The sequence below is a fragment of the Lipotes vexillifer genome, unplaced genomic scaffold, assembly GCF_000442215.2.
Source record: "Lipotes vexillifer unplaced genomic scaffold, Lipotes_vexillifer_v1.1 scaffold1580, whole genome shotgun sequence".
Taxonomy (NCBI): Eukaryota; Metazoa; Chordata; class Mammalia; order Artiodactyla; family Lipotidae; genus Lipotes; species Lipotes vexillifer.
Window position 1 is genome coordinate 115,911 of NW_006772762.1, and position 8,754 is coordinate 124,664.

Genomic DNA, 8,754 nt, shown 5'->3' on the forward strand with positions numbered 1-8,754 from the left:
AGTAACATCTGTTCCCGTTTCACAGATAAATTCATTTGTGTCACATTTTAGATTCCACATGTAAGTAATATCAGATGATATTTGTCTTCCTCTAACTTACATCGCTTAGTATGGTAATCACCTCCATGTTTCTGCAATGAACATAACATTGTAAATCAACTATATTTCAATAAAGTAAATTTAAAAAAAGTAGTGTCTGGGGACTTCCCTGGTGGTCCAGTGGGTAAGACTCCGAGCTCCCAATACAGGGGGCCTGGGTTTGATCCCTGGTGGGGGAACTAGATCCCACATGCATGCCATAACTAAGAGTTCGCATGCCACAACTAAGAAGCTCGCATGCAGCAACTAAGACCTGGCACAGCCAAGATAAATTAAAAAAAATAAAAGTAGTGTCTGAACCAAAATAATATACAACTAGTCCTTAAGTTTCCTAGAGAGTTACAGATAAAGTGCTTGGGTTGGTCCAGGGAGGGAAAGACAAAGTCTGATTATAGAAATCAGGGGAGCTTCCTTCCAGGAGGAGGTGGATTCTGAATGCATAGAGGGGAAGAGTCTCCATCCGTAAAAGTCTGGCCATTGGTGGTATGATACCCATGGCCAGGTACCCAGGCAAAGATGTTTGGAAAGATGCCGGTGCATTTAAATGACTGGGAAACTGGAGGATGCTTCAAAGTATTCTTTCCGGTGGAAACTTGGGGGTGTTGAGATATTTGAGGCTGAGGGTAAAATTTGCTGATACCTAGTTGTCCCAGGAGTGCTTCTTGGTCAGTGGGAGGATAGTAGGAACCTGGGTGAGACAGGATATAAAACTGCCCCGTTCTCCGGTGTTGGACTACATGATCACCTTTCTTAGTTTTGCTTTATCATTTTCAACACCAGATATTGTTAATATTTTCAGGGTCCTTATTAATATTTCATTAGAGTGCTTTCGTTTTCCCCTTAAACATGTATTTAGAGTGGATTGCCACATTCCTGGGTAATTTTATTAAATCCAGAGGCCAATTTTCTTTTTACAACAGTCTGCTGCTTTTATTTTATAAAGAAAGTCAATAGGAAAAAAGGGGTTGCTGAAATAGAAATTTGCTTTATTGCAAAATATCCAGGAACTCATCTATTCATTTTTAAATGGGAGACTAGCTCCAGCTATAAAAATTATCACCCCTTATGTATGTATGTGTATGTGTGTGTGTGTGTGTGTCTATATACATATATATATATATATATAGATATATAGATATATAGATATATATATAGACACACACACACACACACACACACACACACACACACACACACAAGCACATATCTGTTTAAATTAAAACAGAACGGCATCAAGCCTCTTTTTTTCAACTGCAGTTCTTGGAGAACCTATTCTAGTTTGGTCTATGAAAAAACTATCAGGGGCTTCCCTGGTGGCGCAGTGGTTGAGAGTCCGCCTGCCGATGCAGGGGACACGGGTTCGTGCCCCGGTCCGGGAAGATCCCACATGCCGCGGAGCGGCTGGGCCCGTGAGCCATGGCCGCTGAGCCTGTGCGTCCGAAGCCTGTGCTCTGCAACGGGAGAGGCCACAACAGCGAGAGGCCTGCGTACCGCAAAACAAACAAAAACTATCAGATGTCACCTGTACCACTGAGACTTCTCTGTCTGGGCTTGAATCCCTACTCAGCCACCAACTTGAGGTGTGACCTTGAACAGATCGCTGCCTGTCTCCAGACCTCAGTTTCCTCATATGTAAATGAGGTAAATTAGCCCAAACAACGTCTGAGATCCCTTCCACCTCTGGCATGTGGGGAGTTGATGGAAACTGACAAAAACTTGGCTAGGATCTGCAAGAGCCATGGAGGGAGTAAAAAGAACATTTTTATTTAGTTCAAAGATAGCACATCGAGAAATAACGAAATTAATTAAAAGAAGCACTTTTATTGAGTTAGCACAGAGTAGAGAAACAATGAAATGATTGCTTTTGGAAACCTTTCCAACCTAAGATGAAAACAAACCCGAGATAAAAATGAGCCTCCCTGGGTTCCAGCACAGTCGTGGTGGGAATGAAACTCCTGGGTTTGGGAAGGCTGTTTCCCCCCATCATTTCCAAGGCAGAGCACGGATCACCTACCGGGCCAAGCCTGTCTCCTACTCCCCAAATCACCAGACATTTACAGAAGTGAAATTAACGTCATGCATGGCTAGCAGCCTCACCTTCTAACTGCTGCAGGGCTCCTGGTTCTCATTAAGACTTCAGGGCGGGGCTTCCCTGGTAGCTCAGTGGTTGGGAGTCTGCCTGCCGATGCAGTGGACACGGGTTTGTGCCCCGGTCCGGGAGGATCCCACATGCCGCAGAGCGGCTGGGCCCGTGAGCCATGGCCGCTGAACCTGCGCGTCCGGAGCCTGTGCTCCGCAACGGGAGAGGCCACAGCAGTGAGAGGCCCGCGGACCAAAAAAAAAAAAAAAAAAAAAAAAAAAAAAAAAAAAAAAAAAAAAAAAAAAAAAAAAGACTTCAGGGCAGGCGTGCTGCTGTCGGGAATACACGCCTTGACATCGAGTCTGGGGTGAAGGTGGCTGAGAGAGGAGGACTGCCTTCCACAGTCTCTGCAGAAAATTTCCACAAACTGTGAACCCTCATAAATTAACCTTCACGTAGGCTGTGTCTAACCCTCAGAATTCTGTGTGATCAAGCCCACCGTGTCCATTTCACAGATGAGGAAAGTGAGGCTGAGAAGTGATGCCTCTTGGACATAGTGGTACAGCTGGCATGATAGGTGTGATCCCTGTAGAAACATCATCAGCATCTTCTGTTTATGTGGGTTTGTATACTCTCTGAAGCCCTCATACCATCTTGCTGACATACATGAGAGCAACATTTTTATCCCCACTTTACTGATAAGGAAACTGAGGCCCCAAGAGCCTAAGGTGCCCAAGGCCATGGCTGAATGACTAGCAAGTCATCTCTAAAACTCCAGTCTAACTCCTCGCCTCCTGCCACCCTGGCTTCATGCTGTCTTACTTACAATTAACAGCGGGAAATAAAAAGTATTTAATAAGAAAAGCATTTTCCTATAACATACATTCTTAGGGCTGGAGAGACCCTTAGAGAGAATCTAAAGGAGGAGTTGGTCATCTGAGGAGGGACTCAGTGATCTAGGGCTCCCCTGATCATTTACACAAGTTCGGGTGTGAAAGTGTATGAGAGCCTCACTTTGTAACAAGAAAGTACACTGAGCAGGACAGTCAGTGATGGGAGGGTTTGTGACTTTCCAGTGCATGGGGATGCCTGGGCATTCAGCATGGTCCTGGCACACAGCAGGTGCTCAGCAGATGTTGCTGGAATTAATCAGATTCTTACAAAGGTTCTGTGATGCCCAAAAAAACTAAGAGTACATGCAAGGGCAGCAGTGGATCTCAGAAATCATCTATTCAGCTTTCTTACCTTTCATACGCAGACCCTGGGGGCCCGGAAGGAGCAAGTCGCTAGCCTTGGGTGTACTTGGGGCAGAGCCAGATCTAGGGGCTGGGCTCAGTCTCCTCTGAGGGGCCTTCCCCCTGAGCAGTGCTGCTCCGCCCCAGGGCCTCCTGCAGTAAGGATGAAGTGCTGTCCATCTCAAAGGCCCCAGAGGCCCCGTGTTGGCCAGCCTGGCATGGCTTGTATTCAGCAAGTCATTCTCCTCCTTGAAAAGGAAGGTGCTAAAGTGCTTGAGAAAAGAGATTCTCTTAAGTAGGTTAAACACTCCCCCACTCCCCAGCCTCACTTACACGTTGCATTTGCTCAGCAGACTGTGGCTTCCCAGACAGTACTCTGGTAAATCGCAGCCCTCTCCAGGTGTGAAGGATTCTAAACCACAGAAACTGGGGTCTGAGCTCAGCTCCTGCCGTATGAGGAAGGCACAGCCTGGGTCTGGATGGGCCTCGGGGCTGCACCGCCTGCATCTTCCACTGTGGCCAGGTTTTGAGCTGTCTCTAGGGGGTCACTGCAGGTCCAGCCTGCTAGGAAACAGGCAGCGGAAGCCCAGGGCAGAATTTCTGGGAAATCAGGAGTTTCTCTCCCTACTCTAGCCATTTCTCTTCTGTCAGAGCCCTAATGAGCTTTTAGTGCCAGGAGGGAAAGCAAATGGAAAGAAAATAGCCCGAAGTTGCTACTGCTATTAACAGTAACCGTACTGCGGGAACCCCTTCCCCTGGGCCCACCATCCTGCCCATGGTCTGCCTAAGAGGAAGAAAGGGAAGGAAATAAAGTCCTTTTAAGTATAAAGAGGGAATTACGTACAGTCCCTTTGTGCAAGTACGGGGATCTGGAATTAACCCTTTCAGCCTCATTAGTTGCTAAGTAGGGCTGAGATTAACTGCCATCGCTGGCAATGGGAGGGGTTGGAGGCTGCTTCTGTTAGAGGGTAGACTTTGGCAGTTTGCTTCTCAGCGAAGAAATCAGAGAAACAGCCAGTGGGTGCTGGGCAACCCAGTCCTGCTGGATTTCCAGCTCTTTACATACCAAGCCGGAGGTCTTTGGAACCCCTCTCCAGAGCCCTCTGAGGGGCTGGCTGATTACAGGTGAAGAGTGAGGCGGGGCTTGGACTCGAATCGGGCCTCCACTAAATTGATTAGTCTCCCTCTGCCTTAGTTTTACCATCTGCGGAATGAGGATGGTAGCACCTGCCTCACAGGCTGTCCTGAGGGTTCAGTGAGATAACATCTATATGTTATAGAGAGGAAACAAATTACATTAAACTATGTGTTTGCAGTCTTCCATCTTCCCTGGCCCCCTCTGCCCATATTTATCTACTAAAGAAATTGTCTTTGCAATCTGCCAGCTCATATTGTGAAATTTGGCAGCGCATCAGAATCAGAAGCTGACACGTATGTTCGGTGGGCTGTGGGGAGGGAGGGAGGGAGGGAGAGAGAAAGAGGAGGAGAGAGAGAGAGGGAGGGAGGGAGGGAGAGAGAGATGGAGGCAGAAAGTATGGGAATTACATCCCAAAGAGCCAAGGATTCCTCAGAGAAAAGAGAAATAGAAGCAGGAGAAGGGAGCAAGGATGGAGAAGGACTCAGTTGCGGGCCGACTTTGGGCTGAAGAGTTGACTTTGGGTAGAGAGGCTACAGAGAAGCTTTAAGGTGCTCCTGATGAGGGCAAGAGGAATGTAAGGAGAGGTATTTAACAAGAGCTGTTATGGGTTATTAATTAACCACTTCATATCAAGAAATCAGTAAAGGTTGTAACTGCTTTTCTTTTTTGTAAATTTTTAAAAAAATTTTTAAACTTTATTTTATATTGGAGTATAGTTGATTAACAATGTCATGATAGTTTCAGGTGTACAGCAGAGTGATTCAGTTACACATATACATACATCTATTCTTTTTAAAATTCTTTTCCCATTTAGATTGTTACATAATACTGAGCAGAGTTCCCTGTGCTATACAGTAGGTCCTTGTTGGTTATCCATTTTAAATATAGCAGTTTGTACATCTCAATCCCAAACTCCCTAACTATCCCTTCCCCCCACCCTTCCGCCCGGTAACCACTATTATTGCTTTTCAATTCTGTTGGCTGCTGGGCTGGGTTTTCTCTCATGGGGATCTCACCCAGACCAGACTATGTGGGGCTCCAGATTATATTTGGGGTACACAAAGTGTCTAGCATAGCACTTGGCCCATAGATACTAAATAAATGGTAGTTAGTAAAAGATACAGATAATTTCAAGGGTGGATTATCTATATCACGGCAACCAACCATTTTACTTCCTAGCAATATTTCATTTAGGGAATGCTCTTGGCTCTGAGTAGGTTGTGTAGGTGGGGCAGAAGGAGGTCCCTGAATGTAGGGGGTTTGTGTCCAAGGCCCTGCCATGGGAGTGGCCTGTGCTGGAGGGGCAATGACAGGGAGCAGGTCTGTCGTCATTAATGTTTTGGCTGAAGTTTGAACAGAATGCTGGGAACTTGGAGTGGGGAAGAAGCAATCCAAAGTCAGGTTAGGGTTAGGCACAGCAGAAACGAACCAGAGGTAGAGAGGCATCTTTGCTACAATGCCCAGAGAAGGTGGTTCTCAATCCTGGGTGCACATTAGAACCACTTGGGGTGGTTTAAACATATTAACACCTGCCTCATCCCAGATCAGTTGACAGAGCTTCTGGGACTGGACTTGGGCATCAATATTTTAAAGAGCTCTCCCTAAGTAACCTAATGCTGTGAATCTCTGCTCTAAGATGTTGCAAACTCAACTCTAGTCCCATCTGATAATATCCCAGGATTCTGATCCAGGTTTAAAGGAAGGGAGGGACATGTGCAGGAACAGCAGGGGCTTTAAGGCAGGAAGAGTTTCCACTCTTAGGTGCACACTGGGTCTGTAGCTTCAGAAAGATCTGCCTAGTTACTAGCAAAACTCAATTCAGGGGAAAGTGATTAGGAAGAATTAGATCAGGGGGCAGGACCTCCTTGTGGGTCTAGGCCAGATGCTGCTAGGTGCAAATCTAGGGCAGAAGCCTTATAGACCAGTGACTAGTGACAGGCTAGACAAAATGAGGTAGAAAGTTTCTGGAGAGGTTGAAGTCTAGTACTTACTTATAAAAGAGTGCAGGGCCCAGGGTGATGGGGTTGGGGGTGGTGGGGTGGAGGTGATGGGATGAAGGTGGTGAGATGGGGCTAATGGCAATGGTGGAGGTGATGATAAAGATGGCGGAATGTGGTAGGGGGTGGTGGAGGTGGTGTTAATATTGGTGTGAGTGGGGACAATAATGTGTGGTTGTGATGGTGATGATGGTAGTACTGGATGATAGTAATTTGGTGGTGATGGTATTGGTAGTGGAGTGATGGTGACTGTATTAGCTTTCTGTTGCTATGTAACAAATTATAACAGACTTAAAGACTTCACGCCCACTTTTTATCTCAGTTTCTGTGGACCAGGAATCTGAGTGGGCCCCACTGTGTCCTCTGCTAAGTTTCTCACAATACTGAGATCAAGGGGCCAGCAGGGCTGCGTTCCTTACTGGGGCTCTAGGGAAGAATCTGTGTCCAAGTTTCTTTGGGTTGTTGGCCGAATGCAGTTCCTTAAGGTTGTAGGACAGTGGTCCTATTTTCTGCTGGCTGCCGGCCAGGGCTGCTCTTTGCTCATAGAGACATTAGGCAGCCCTTCTCATGCTTTCCATAGCATGCTCGCCAGCAACACAGGGTGAGTTCCTCTCCCACTTCAGATCTCTTTTTTTCTGCTGTAGCTCTCTGACTCCTGCTAGACAAAGTTCTCTGCTTTTAAGTGCACGTGGAATTAGAGTGGGCCCGTTTGGATAGTCCTGGTTATTCTCCCTATTTTGAGGTCTATAACCTTTATTGCATCAGCAAGACCCCTTTTTCCAGATAACATGCTCACAGGTTCTAGGGATTAGGGCATGGACATCACTGGGGGGGGGGGTGTTCTGTAGTGATGATGATGGTGATGGTGGTGGTGGTGATGGTGGTGCAGTGGACCCTCTCACTTCTGACAAAGACGTCCCTACTCCACTGCTAGATCAGGTTCTCATTGGCTCAGGGTCTGGGCCTGCGGGTGGCACAGCACTAGCGAACATGACTGGCTAGCGAGGACTGGGCTGCAGGTTTGGGGGAAGGGAAACCATACAGGAAGGGATGAGAATGTCGGCCATACTTGTGACCTTCACCAATCCTCTTGTTCTTCACCTTGACGCTGAGGGTTGTTCATTAAACATTTGTCTCCCTTTCCCCCCAACCTATTCTGTAAGCTGTGGAGGACAGGGATTCCTCTCATTCTATCCTTCCTCACAGCTTTGAGTTCAGAGCTTGCTCTTAGTAGAGGGAAAAGGATGGGGAATTGATAGTTGTTGAGTGTTACTATGTGCCAGGCATTTTAATATTTATTATCTGAGGTGTGCCTCAGTATGCCTAGTTTATATCAAGGAAACCGAGACACAGATAGGGTGGTGATGGTATTGGTAGTAGAGTGGTGGAGACTATGGTCGTGTTACTTGCCAAGTGTACATGGCTAGCAAGTTGCAAAGCCAAGTTATAAACGCAGCCGGTTATTTTGTTCTGTGGCAGTGTGCTGCCTTCCATTGTAGATGCTCAGTAGAGCCCAGTCACCAGCTGCCTGATGGAGAAGAGAGAGTGTGTATCTGGAGCACTCCCCCACCCCGTGGCTTTCCCTAGTGCTGATCTGAGGCTCTGAGATTGTGTGAAGGGTGGGCAGTTGGCTACAAGATAGCTGTTTCTCCTTAACCAAGTCTGTCAGTGCATTGATTTGTTTCAGCCTGTTTCACATAGGCTTTCTCCAGATTTAATACGTGAAACAGACATTGTGTTTGGCTGTCCTGGGAGAGAGATGGAAGGGAGGTTTAATCACTCAGTCTTATTCCCAAAGAGGCTCTGTGTGTGTGTGTGTGTGAAGGGGACCCTGCTTCTGGCACCTGCCACTGCTGTGGCTGCCACTAGGAGGGCTAGCCACCCCTAGTCACCGGAGGGCATGCTAAGCAGCTGATTCCTCTCCCAGGCTCTGGCATCCCTTTCCTATCCACAGGACCCAGCTTAGCTCCCATGTCCAACGAACTCCCCGCTTCCCCCTCCCATCACCCTCAGAGATCGCACATACGTCCAATGTGTCATGGCTACAAGGTTTGTTAAAAACTGTCTTTTGTAGTGAGTGGCTTAAAATTTATTTCAAATTCTTATTACGGTCATACTGTCAGATAAAGCCTGAGCCTAGATCAGAAGGCTTAACTCCTGACTCCTGGTATGTAGCTCTTTCCCTTAAGTGGCGTGACTTACCGG